This window comes from Chelonia mydas, chromosome 2 (genome assembly GCF_015237465.2).
Source record: "Chelonia mydas isolate rCheMyd1 chromosome 2, rCheMyd1.pri.v2, whole genome shotgun sequence".
Taxonomy (NCBI): domain Eukaryota; kingdom Metazoa; phylum Chordata; order Testudines; family Cheloniidae; genus Chelonia; species Chelonia mydas.
The window spans coordinates 31,624,395-31,637,472 of record NC_057850.1 but is presented as its reverse complement, the minus strand read 5'-3'; the positions used below and the strand labels follow the sequence as shown (position 1 = coordinate 31,637,472).

The 13,078-nt window shown below is 45.1% G+C and overlaps 1 protein-coding gene across 2 annotated transcripts in view; it reads right to left on the bottom strand.

Moving 5' to 3' along the window:
* NUDCD1 (NudC domain containing 1) overlaps window positions 1-13,078 on the bottom strand; it is a 144,834-nt gene that overhangs the window by 106,986 nt on the left and 24,770 nt on the right. The window lies entirely within an intron of this gene.

The following is a 13,078-nucleotide window of genomic DNA, read 5'->3' as shown; positions in this document are numbered from 1 at the left end:
TAGTCTGTAAAAGAAACTCATGGGAACATCTCTGAGGGTGAAGTTTCATCTGTAATCACTTTCTTACTGTATTAGGCATAGACTTGCATGTTTTATTTTATTTTGTTTGGTAATTTACTTTGTTCTGTCTGTTACTACTTGGAACCACTTAAATCCTACTTTTTGCATTTACTAAAAAATCATTTTTTACTTATTAATTAACCAAGAGTATGTATTAATACCTGGAAGGGGGGGGAGGGGCAAACAGCTGTGCATCTCTCTCTATCAGTGTTAGAGGGCGAACAATTTATGAGTTTATCCTGTATAAGCTTTATACGAGGTAAAACAGATTTATTTGGGGTTTGGACCCCATTGGGAGCTGGGCATCTGAGTGTTAAAGACAGGAACTTAAGCTGTTTTCAGTTAAGCCTGCAGCTGTTGAGGAACGTGGTTCAGACCTAGGTCTGGGTTTGCAGCAGGCTAGCGTGTCTGGCTTAAACCAGGCAGGGCACTGAAGTCCCAAGCTGCCAGGGGAAACAGGTTCAGGAGTAGTCTCAGCACATCAGGTGGCAGTCCTAAAGGGGGTTTCTGTGATCCAATCCATCACAATCGGTATTTGTTCACACTATGTCTGACGACTATGTTGTAAGGGAAGAACTCCTCGATATCATGTCACTAAAGGACAGAACTCGTGGACAAGATCTAAAGGAGATGTTAATGTTGGTAGTTGAAAAAAAACAAAAAACAAAAAAACAAAAAAACTTGCCTTTACAGAAGCTCAGTGCCATTGCAATGGACGGGGCTCAGGCCATGTGGGGATCTGTGAATGGATTAGTAGGGCTTTGTAAGTCTGATGAGAGCTTTCCTGAATTTTGGACATTTCACTGTATTATTCACCAGGAGCAACTGGTATCTACAAATCTCAGATTTGATCACGTCATGAAACCTCACTTGTACATTGTGAATTTCATTCACTCAAATGCACTCAAATCACAGACAATTTCAAATTGTAATTGAAGAACAGGATGAAGACAACTCTCCTGCTAATTTGCCATTTCACTGCACAATTCAATAGGTCTCCAGAGGTAAAGTTATTTCCCGTGTTTTCAAGCTCCTGGAACCAGTAAAATTGTTTACGGAGAAGAAGCACAGAATACACCCCGAGCTTACAGCTCCTGGATGGGTTCTAGATTTAACATTTCTTGAAGAAATGCCGCTGCATTTGGATAAACTAAATACGGACTTACAAGGAAAATTCCAGTTGCTGTCTGATCTAGTGCAAAGCATATTTGCATTAATGAACAAACTGCAGTTGTTTCACAGACAAATGCTTGAGAGAGAGCTGACACTTTCCCTAAATGCCACAACTTCAAGCGATCAAAAGAAGGTGCAGAAGAACCCCTAAAACGGAGCACAACTTGATAAGCGAGTGTGATTAAAGATCTTAAGGATAGTTTGGGAAAGTTAAGGAAAGATTCCAAGATTTGCAGCGGAAAAGACCTCAATCAGATTTCTGATTGATCCTTTTAGTGCTGAAGCCGATTGTTTGAAGTCCCCTTTAGTCACTGACGAAGCAACATCAGTGACGGGGCAAGGCCAGATGACTATAGGAAAATAGTGAGAAATAGGTATGTTAGCCCCAAGCTAAACAAATCCCTGTTACCATGGTAACCAAATGGCAGTTACTCCGGGTTAATCAAGACACCTGGGGCCAATTAAGATCCTTCTCGAAAGCAGTGGAGACAGCTAGGTTGATTGGGACACCTGAAGCCAATCAAGGGCTCGCTGGAACTAGATAAAAGCCTCCCAGTTAGAGACGCATGTCAGCAGCTTTAGGAGGAAGCCGCGCTGCTGGGGAAGCTGGGCAGTACAAATCCTATCAGGCACAAGGAAGAAGGTCCTGAGGTAAGGGTGAAGTAGATGTTGGGGCGGGGGGGGGGAGGGGGAGCTGCTGTGGGGAAGTGGCCCAGAGAATTGTACTCGTCCGGTTTCAAGAAGTCAGCTACCGATAGCTGTTATATTAGGGTAGAAGGCAGGCCTGGGCTTCCCAACCCCCCTCTTCTGCCCCCACTTTTCCTGATTAATCACAGACTGTGAGACAACAGAGACTGTGCGAGGGAGGGTTGCTTCTTCCCACCTCCCTTCCTGGCTTATGATGAAAGTGGCTCAGTAGGGTGTGATCCTTGCCTCTCGAGAGAGAAGGGCTACGTGAAGGGTCACAGTGAGCCTCTGAGGCTAAAGTAATCCGCCTGGAAGCGCAGAACCCACTGAGACAAGGTCGGAGCTTTGTCATACATCCCAGATGGAAATAACAGAATTTTGTAAGATGACAGATTGAAATCTGTTCATGTGACGGGGCACACTTGCCCCGCACTGATACTGTGAGGGTTAACGCCACTCTCTGGGCTGAGGAGGCCATGCCCCCACAGCCCTGCTGGGCATGCTCCAGCTGGAGACTAGGTATAAAAGGGAGCAGCTCATTCAGGACTGGCTGCTGGAGGGGAAGGACCTTGAAGAGCTGTCCTAGTCCTTGTCTGCAGGAGCCAGAGATCCTGAGAGTCAGACTGGAGGTCTGTGACCAGATGAGTCCCAGGGAATCATCCACACTGAGGAGCCCAAGACCCCGATACCCCATGGACTGCGGCTTCGGAAAACACAGCAGGAAATGACCCAGGGCGGGTGAACGAGTGGTATTTCCCACCTGAGTGAGGTCAGTGTGTTTCGGTGGGATTCCTCACTGATCCAGAGGTGGACCACTTAGCCACTGTTAGGGCCCTGGGTCGGGGTCTGGTGGAGTCACGTGGGCCTGAGCGGTCCTACCCAGGCCATCGCCCCCACCTGGTGGCAGACCCTCCGGGTTCTAGCCACTAGGCTACACTGCCCTGTGCCTGGGGGTCATGATATTGACTCCGGTCGCTAGGCCGCATTGCCTCATGTCTGGAGGCTGTTATATTGACTTCGGCCACCAGGCCATGCTGACCTGAACGCAAGGGCCGCTGTAACTGACCCTGGCCATTAAACATATATAATCATTACATATTACTGTGGCTCTTTGGCAATGTACACTGGTAAATTCTGGCTCCTCTTCAGGCTCAGGTTGGCCACCCCAGTCCTAGAAAGTTATAGATCTACCCACCTGCCCCTTTCCCCCCAAGGGCTTCTGGTAGAAAACCCATTGTTTCATGGGGGTAGGACATTAGTCAAAAGACACTCAAAATCACTGGCCCCAGATTGTGTTCTTTGGTTTCTCTTAATGATAGCCCTTCAGTGAGGTATCAAACATCTTTCTTGGGGAGGGCATCTGTTTGGAATGCAGTAAAACAGATTGTCTGTGAGCATGTCCAGGCTTGTGCAGTCAGTCAGTGTCCAATATTTCCACACAAAACAAAATTGTGTGAAATTCGGAACTCTGATATATCCCACTCTGTCATGCCCTATTTCAGGGGAAGAACAATTTTGTTGCTCCAGTAGCAACGGCTGATTTCTGCTCGGTGCTGAAGGGAGCTATAGTAGTGTTTGCAACAATAGGCCTGTGTTTACATTGGCAAGTCACCCATACTCTTCAGCCCCCAGCCCTGGATTTCATGTCCTCAGCTGTGTTTTTCCTATCCACATCAGCTTTTGCATGTTGGGGATATAAGACAAGATGCAGATTGCAGTGACTGTAACTCAGAAACACTGTCAATAGTCACACAATTGCATTGAAAACGTCCTAATGTCAGTGAAAACTATCTAAGCAGGTCTAATTTTGCAGTGGTCTTTTGTGAATAAATGTTTGAACTGCTAGAGTACAGTGGCACAAAAAAAATGTGGCCATGCAAAAGGGACATTGGGACATAGTAGACTGTTAATAAACAAATAAGAAATACTGTGACAATATTGTTTGCCAGTGAAAGATACACAGTTAGACAGTACCTGCCCCCCACAAGCCTACAATTTTAAACATGTCCAGATGATTGGGAATCCTTGCAATATATAAGATCGGTACTATAGAGCTGACGAAGCCATACGGATATGCCATCTTCAGGTCCAGGAGGCAGTAATCTGCCCAGAAACAGACAATGAAGGTAGAGTATATTCTTTTAAGGAGCATCATGCTTACGTTTAGAAGGAAAAGGAAGTAAGGTGTATGTGTTGGGAGGCAGTGAGAGAAAAGAATCATGGAGATGAACAGTACTATTAAGACACCAATTCTGATTAGGCAACACGTGAGCCAAGACTTCCATTTTTTAATTGTTACCTTATCCTCTCAACTCCACCCCCCCAACTTCCGTCTGAGCCCAATGACTGTTTCATATCAGATGACTGGATTGTAAATCCTCTCAGGCAGGCAGTCTTCTTTATTTCTTGTTAGTCCAGTGCCTATCATAACAGGACCCTGATCTTTAATTTTGTATAAACTTATTAAATAGGGGCTACCATAATAGAAATAAACAAACCATATCAGTATGGTGCAGGTAGTGAGGGCAGCAAGTCCCTCTGGAAAGGGGGAGAAAAAATTGTGGGACAAATGCAGTGGGGTGAGCCATCAGATGAAAAGTCGTGCTGCACTTCAAGTCAGACTCATCCCACTGTGGAGTGGAAGCCCACATCTCATTTTAAATTTTCATCTGGCATTCCTACACCAGAACAGGATGGAAAACGTTAACAGGGTACAAAGAAGTTGGGACAGACTTTCAAGGAGAACAGATGATCACTTCACAAAAAGGGCAGGCAGATCTCTGAGAAGTGATTGGAGGGGTTGATTTGGAAGAAAAAGGCTGTAAAGAAAAGAGCCAGTAGGAGAGAGCGAGAAGGAACCTTTCATTAGCTCACATACAGTTCAACAAGCTTCAAGGACAAACTTCTCAGATCCATACCTCAGATGTTGCCTCCAAAAAGTTTTCATATCCAAATGTGGAGATCTGTGACTTTAAGAACACAGAGTCTGGATCTGCCATGCATCTTCGAAGGAAGATTTTTTTTTTCACTCAATTAGCAGTGATGCTTAAGGCATGGATTATCTGTAGCATAGGTATGAATAAGCTGCAATACTTGGACAAGCAAAAAAGCTTGCACTGTGTCTGCCTCACCCTCATGAGCATTATAGTCTTCATATTAAACTACATATTAAACATAGGGTTTTTTTCCACCCAGCAACGAGGAAAGCTCTCCAAATAACTAAATAAATAGCTGTCAGCTACTGCGTGACACTGCATATATCTACTTATCACAAACAGGAGATTAGTAAGGTAATTTGAAACTCTGTTTAATGCGGTCTTATTCATTTTAATTCAATTATAAACAGCTAGCTGGAAAAATGTCACATGCAAATGTTGAAATTGCAGTGCAGCCTCTATTATAATCCCATAAAAATGCATATTAAAACTAGGGCTGTCAAGTGATTAAAAAATTAATCGCAATTAATCGCGCTGTTAAACAATAAAATACCATTTATTTTAAATATTTTTGGATGTTTACTAAGTTTTCAAATATATTAATTTCAGTTACAACAGAATACAAAGTGTACATGCTCACTTTATATTTATTTTGATTACAAATATTTGCACTATAAAAAACTAAAAAATTGTCACCTAATTCAAGTACTGTAGTGCAATCTCTTTATCATGAAAGTTGAACTTACAAATGTAGAATTATGTACAAACAAATCCTGCATTCAAAAATGAAACAATGTAAAACTTTAGCTCCTACAAGTCCACTCAGTCCTACTTCTTGGTCAGCCACGTTGGTCACTCAGACAAACAAGGTTGGTTACAATTTTCAGGAGATAATGCTGCCTGCTTCTTGTTTACAATGTTACCTGAAAGTGAGAACAGGCATTCGCATGGCACTGTTGTATCTGGCATTACAAGATATTTACATGCCAGAATCGCTCAAGAGTCATATGTCCCTTTGTGATTCAACCACCATTCCAGAGGACATGCTTCCATGCTGATGGGTTTTGCTTGATAACAAGCCAAAGCAGTGCAGAGTGATGCATGTTCATTTTCATCATCTGAGTCAGCTGCCACCAGCAGAAGGTTGATTTTCTTTTTTGGTGGTTTGAGTTGTGTAGTTTCCGCATCAGAGTGCTGCTCTTTTAAGACTTCTAAAAGCATGCGGCACACCTCATCCCTCTCAGATTTTGAACGGTACTTCAGATTCTTAAACCTTGGGTAGAGTGCTGGAGCTATTTTTAGAAATCTCACATCAGTACCTTCTTTGCATTTTGTCAAATTTGCAGTGAAAGTGTTCTTAAAATGAACATGTGCTGGGTCATCATGTGAGACTGCTATAACATGAAATATATGCAGAACTCAGGTAAAACAGAGCAGGAGACATACAATTCTCCCCCGAAGAAGTACAGGTCACAAATTGAATTGACACATTTTTTTAATGGAGCATCATCAGCATGGAAGTACGTCCTCTGGAATGGTGGCTGAAGCATGAAGGGACATATGACTCTTCAGCGATTCTGGCACGTAAATATCTTGCGACGCCGGTTACAAAAGTGCCATGTGAATGCCTGTTCTCACTTTCAGGTGACTGTAAATAAGAAGCAAGCAGCAATATCTCCTGTCAATGTAAACAAACTTGTTTGTCTTAGCGATTGGCAGAATAAGAAGGAGGACTGAGTGGACTTGTAGGCTCTAAAGTTTTACACTGTTGTTTTTGAGTGCAGTTATGTAACAAAACAAAAAAATTTACATTTGTAAGTTACACTTTCATGATTGCACTTCAGTACTTGTATGAGGTGAACTGAAAAATACTATTTTCTTTTTTACAGTGCATATATTTGTAATTAAAAATAGTATAAAGTGAGCACTGTACACTTTGTATTGTGTTGTAATTGAAATCAATATTTAAAATGTAGAAAAACATCCAAAAATATTTAATAGCAATTGGTATTCTATTGTTATAAGTGCAATTAATCGCAATTAATTTTTTTTACTTGCAATTAATTTTGGAGTTAATCACGTGAGTTAACTGCGATTAATTGACAGCCGTAATTAAAGCCAACATAGTTGGCAATCACCACTGCTCACAGTAAGTGTAAACAAACACATAAGAGTAACAGCTCTTTCAAATCAATCTTCTACGCAAGACATAATACATGGCAAACACAATGTTGAGAGGTTTTTAACCCAATACAAAGGAGAATGTACAAGGAGGGTAGGAGAAAGTATATTTGGCTTGTGCCCTTTTTTGTGTCTTTATGGGATTACAGAATCTCTTAAGTAAAGGGTGTTTTTTTTAAAAAAAAATCTAGTAGGGCTTTGTGCTGATTATGAAAAATAGCTGTATTTTTAACTAACTGGAGGTAAAATCCTAATGAAGACCAGGTAGTTTGTAGTTTTCACGAGTTAAACAGGTTAAATTAAAAATTAGGCCAAGGTAAGAGCACGCTTTTGTTCTCCTAATAAAAACACAGCCTAGGAATTCAAGTCTTTTACATTTTGAAAGATTAGTGAAGGTAGAACTAGTGAAGCTATGACATCAAAAAAATTGAGACAAACAAACAATCAAGACAGAAAATATTTTTATATTTAAAATTCTGCTTTGGAGTATTTTTGTGTTGTTTAGTTTAATAGCTAAAACTCCAGCGATTAACATTATATAAATGATTTCTTCATGGAACACCTCCTCACCCCTTCCATTAATGTGTGAGAGTTTACAATAGGCATGAACTGATCCCCACATGAGATCCTCCAGCAAAACCAAGGAAGACCAGACTTCACATTCTTGATACTTTTAAGACAGGGGTTCTCAAACTTCACTGCACTGAGCTCTGGTCCACACTAGGAGTTGGTCGAATTTAGCAGCGTTAAATCAATTTAACCCTGTACCCATCCACACGACGAAGCCCTTTTTCTCAACTTAAAGGGCTCTTAAAATCGATTTCTTTACTCCACCCCTGACAAGGGGATTAGCGCTGAAATCGGCCTTGCCGCGTAGAATTTGGAGTACTGTGGATGCAATCAGATGGTATTGGCCTCCGGGAACTATCCCAGAGTGCTCCATTGTGACTGCTCTGGACAGCACTCTCAACTCAGATGCACTGGCCAGGTAGACAAGAAAAGAACAGCAAACTTTTGAATTTCAATTTCCTGTTTGACCAGCGTGGCAAGCTGCAGGTGAGTGCAGAGCTCATCAGCAGAGGTGACCATGATGGAGTCCCAGAATCGCAAAACAGCTCCAGCACGGACCGAACGGGAGGTATGGGATCTGACTGCTGTATGGGGAGAGGAATCCGTGCTATCAGAACTCCATTCCAGTTTTTGAAATGCCAAAACATTTGTCAAAAATCTCCCAGGGCATGAAGGACAGAGGCCATAACAGGGACCCAAAGCAGTGCCGCGTGAAACTTAAGGAGCTGAGGCAAGCCTACCAGAAAACCAGAGAAGCGAACGGCCGCTGCGGGTCAGAGCCCAAAACATGCTGCTTCTATGATGAGCTGCATGCCATTTTAGTGGGTTCAGCCACCACTACCCCAACCATGTTGTTGGACTCCTTCAGTGGAGATGGAGGCAACACAGAAGCAGGTTTTGGGGACGAGGAAGATAGCTCACAGCAAGCAAGCGGAGAAACCGGTTTTCCCGACAGCCAGGAACTGTTTCTCACCCTGGACCTGGAGCCAGTACCCCCCCGAACCCACCCAAGGCTGCCTCCCAGACCCGCCAGGCAGAGAAGGGACCTCTGGTGAGTGTATCTTTTTAAATAGTATACATGGTTTAAAAGCAAGCGTGTTTAATGATTAATTTGCCCTGGCATTCGCGGCCAGTACAGCTACTGGAAAAGTCTGTTAACGTGTCTGGGGATGGAACGGAAATCCTCCACGGACATCTCCATAAAGCTCTCCTGGATGTACTCGCAAAGCCTTTGCAAAAGGTTTCTGGGGAGGGCAGCCTTATTCCGTCCACCATGGTAGGACACTTTGCCATGCCAGGCCAGTAGCTCTTAGTCAGGAATCATTGCAGAACAAAGCATTGCAGTGTATGTTTGCTGGCATTCAAACAACATCCGTTCTTTATTGCTCTGTGTTATCCTCAGGAGAGGGATATCATTCATGGTCACCTGGTTGAAATAGGGTGCTTTTCTTAAAGGGACATTCAGAGGTGGCTGTTCCTGCTGGGCTGTTTGCCTGTGGCTGAACAGAAATGTTCCCCGCTGTTAGCCACGGGGAGGGGAGACGGAGGAGGGGTTAGCCACACGGTGGGGGGAGGCAAAATGCGACCTTGTAAAGAAAGCACATGTGCTATGTATGTAATGTTAACAACAAGGTTTACCATGAAAGAGTGTACCCATTGATCTGTAAAACGTGTGCCTTTTTAAATACCACTGTCCCTTTTTTTTCTTCCACCAGCTGCATGTGTTTCAAGGATCACAGGATTTCGCCTTCCTAGAGGCTAGCGAAGATGAGAAGGTGAAAAAAAAAAGCACTGCGATGAAATGTTCTCTGACCTCATGCTATCCTCCCACACTGACAGAGCACAGACGAATGCGTGGAGACAGATAATGTCAGAATGCAGGAAAGCACAAAACGACTGGGAGGAGAGGTGGCGGGCTGAAGAGAGGGTTGAAGCGGATAGGTGGCAGCAGTGTGATGAGAGGAGGCCGGATTCAATGCTGAGGCTACTGGAAGATCAAACTAATATGCTCCACCGTATGGTTGAGCTGCAGGAAAGGCAGCAGGAGCACAGACTGCCGCTACAGCCCCTGTGTAACCAATCGCCCTCCTCCCCAAATTCCATAGCCTCACCCAGATGCCCAAGAATGCGGTTGGGGGGAGGGGGCCCTCCGGCCACCCAGACACTCCACCCCAGAGGACTGCCCAAACAACAGAAGGCTGGCATTCAATAAGTTTTAAAGTGCTGTGTGGCCTTGTCCTTCCCTCCTCCACCACCACCCTCCCGGTGCTACCTTGGCCTTTATCCCCCTATTTGTGTGATGAATAAATAAAGAATGCATGAATGTGAAGCAACAATGACTTTATTGCCTCTGCAAGCGGTGATGGAAAAGAGGAGGGGAGGGTGGTTAGCTTACAGGGAAGTAGAGTGAACCAAGGAGGGAAATGGGTGGGGTTCATCAAGGAGAAAAACAGAACTTTCACACCGTAGCCTGGCTAGTCATGAAACTGGTTTTCAAAGCTTCTCTGATGCGCACTGTGCCCTCCTGTGCTCTTCTAACCACCCTGGTGTCTGGCTGTGGGTAACCAGTGGCTAGGCGATTTGCCTCAACCTCCCACCCCGCCATAAACGTCTCCCCTTACTCTTACAGATATTGTGGAGCGCACAGCAAGCAGTAATAACAATGGGAATATTGGTTTTGCTGAGGTCTAAGCAAGTCAGTAAACTGCGCCAGCGTGCTTTTAAACGTCCAAATGCACATTCTACCACCATTCTGCACTTGCTCAGCCTGTAGCTGAACAGCTCCTGACTACTGTCCAGGCTGCCTGTGTATGGCTTCATGAGCCATGGCATTAAGGGGTAGGCTGCGTCGCCAAGGATAACTATGGGCATTTCAACATCCCCAACGGTTATTTTCTGGTCTGGGAATAAAGTCCCTTCTTGCAGCTTTTGAAACAGACCAGAGTTCCTGAAGATGTGAGCGTCATGCACCTTTCCCGACCATCCCACGTTCATGTTGGTGAAACGTCCCTTGTGATCCACCAGTGCTTGCAGCACTATTGAAAAGTACCCCTTGAGGTTTATGTACTCGCCGGCTTGGTGCTCTGGTGCCAAGATAGGGATATGGGTTCAGTCTATGGCCCCACCATAGTTAGGGTATTCCATTGCAACAAAGCCATCCACTATGACCTGTACATTTCCCAGGGTCGCTACCCTTGATATCAGCAGATCTTTGATTGCGTTGGCTACTTGCATCACAGCAGCCCCCACAGTAGATTTGCCCACTCCAAATTGATTCCCGACTGACCAGTAGCTTTCTGGTGTTGCAAGCTTCCACAGGGCTATTGCCACTTGCTTCTCAACTGTGAGGGCTGCTCTCATCATGGTATTCTTGCACCTCAGGGCAGGGGAAAGCACGTCAGAGTTCCATGAAAGTGCCCTTACGCATGCAAAAGTTTCGCAGCCACTGGGAATCGTCCCAGACCTGCAACACTATGCGGTCCCACCAGTCTGTGCTTGTTTCCTGGGCCCAAAATCAGCGTTCCACTGCATGAACCTGCCCCATTAGCACCATGATGCCCACATTGCCAGGGCCCGTGCTTTGAGAGAAGTCTGTGTTCATGTCCTCATCACCGCGCTGACGTCGCCTACTCACCCAATTTCACTTTGCCAGGTTCTGGTGCTGCATATACTGCTGGATAATGCGTGTGCTGTTTAATGTGCTCCTAATTGCCAAAGTGATCTGAGTGGGCTCCATGCTTGCCGTGGTATGGCATCTGCACAGAAAAAAGGCGCGGAACGATTGTCTGCCGTTGCTCTGACAGAGGGAGGGGCGACTAACGACATGGCTTACAGGATTGGCTTACAGGGAATTAAAATCAACAAAGGGGGTGGCTTTACATCAAGGAGAAACAAAAATAACTGTCATACAGAATGGCCCCCTCAAGGATTGAACTCAAAACCCTGGGTTTAGCAGGCCAATGCTCAACCTACTGAGCTATCCCTCCCCCTAGTATTTCAGGCAGGATTGAATCTCCATTAAACTTTTCAAGGTGCCCCTAACAGGCCTAACTGAAACGATTGTCGGCCATTTATTTCACGGAGGGGGAGGGGAGGAGCAAATGAATACAAAACAAATCTGGTGTATTTCTTGTTTTGATCCACTCCATCTATCTTTTACATCTTTGGCTGGCTGCAGATGGTGCAGTAGGACTGCTACCCATCCTCATCTCCTCGCTGCTCGCCAGAAGACAGTGCAATAGGACTGCGGCAGGACTAAAGAGAATGACCTGGTCGAGTCACTCCTATTTTAGTCCCTGCGCCCATGTCTGCCCAGGCGCTCCAGACCAACCTTACCGAGGTTGCCAAGAGCACCTTGGACATGACGACGATAGTTATCAGGCCTATTGCACCGTCTGCTGCCATAAGACAATGGGCTGTTGCTGTGTAGCAATGCAGTACCACGTCTGCCAGCACCCAGGAGATGTACGGTGACAGTGAGCTGAGTGGGCTCCATGCTTGCTGTGATATGGCGTCTGCACAAGGAACTCAGGAAAAAAGGCACGAAACGACTGTCTGCCGTTGCTTTCACGTGAGGGAGGGCCTGAGGACATGTACCCAGAACCACCCACGACAATGTTTTTACCCCATTAGGCATTGGGATCTCAACCCAGAATTCCAATGGGCGGCGGAGACTGTGGGAACTGTGGGATAGCTACCCACAGTGCAACGCTCCAGAAGTTGACGCTAGCCACAGTACTATGGAAGCAGTCCACTGAGATAATGCACTTAGAGCATTTTGTGTGGGGACACACACAATCGACTATATAAAAATGATTTCTAAAAAACCGACTTCTATAAATTCGACCCAATTTCATAGTGTAGACATACCCTGAGACTCCCTTCTGATAACAAAAATTACTACATGACCCCAAGATGGTGGGACTGAAGCCTGAACCCACCTGAGCCCCGCCGCCGCAGGTGGGGGGAGTCATAGCAGAAGCCCAAGGTCTTCAGTCTCAGATAGGGGGCCTGTAATCTGAGTCCCACCACCCAGCACTGAAGCCCTCGGACTACGGCCCTGGGCAGTGGGGCTCGGGCTTCGGCTATGACTTCGGGCTGTGGGGCTCGGGCTTCCGCTTCAGCCCTAGCAAGTCTAAGCCAGCCCTGGTGACCCAACAAAAACAGGGTTGTGACCTACTTTGCAGTCCCGACCCAGTTTGAGAACCACTGTTCTAAGATAAAAATCAAGTAAAACCTTAAACCCTTCCTCTCTCATTCACTTTTAGACATCATAAAAACACCCAGAAGATCCTTTTAAAAACCTTTTGCAGATCAGCTTTGACCCACATTTACTTAAATCACCTATTGTTTGTGTTTTAAATACAACCTGTTGGTCTTCTGTCCATGTATATTATTTGAGACTGACAGGATCACTTTTTTCCCTTTCCAAATTCAACTTCCCTACCCAATACAATCATGAATGGACCATG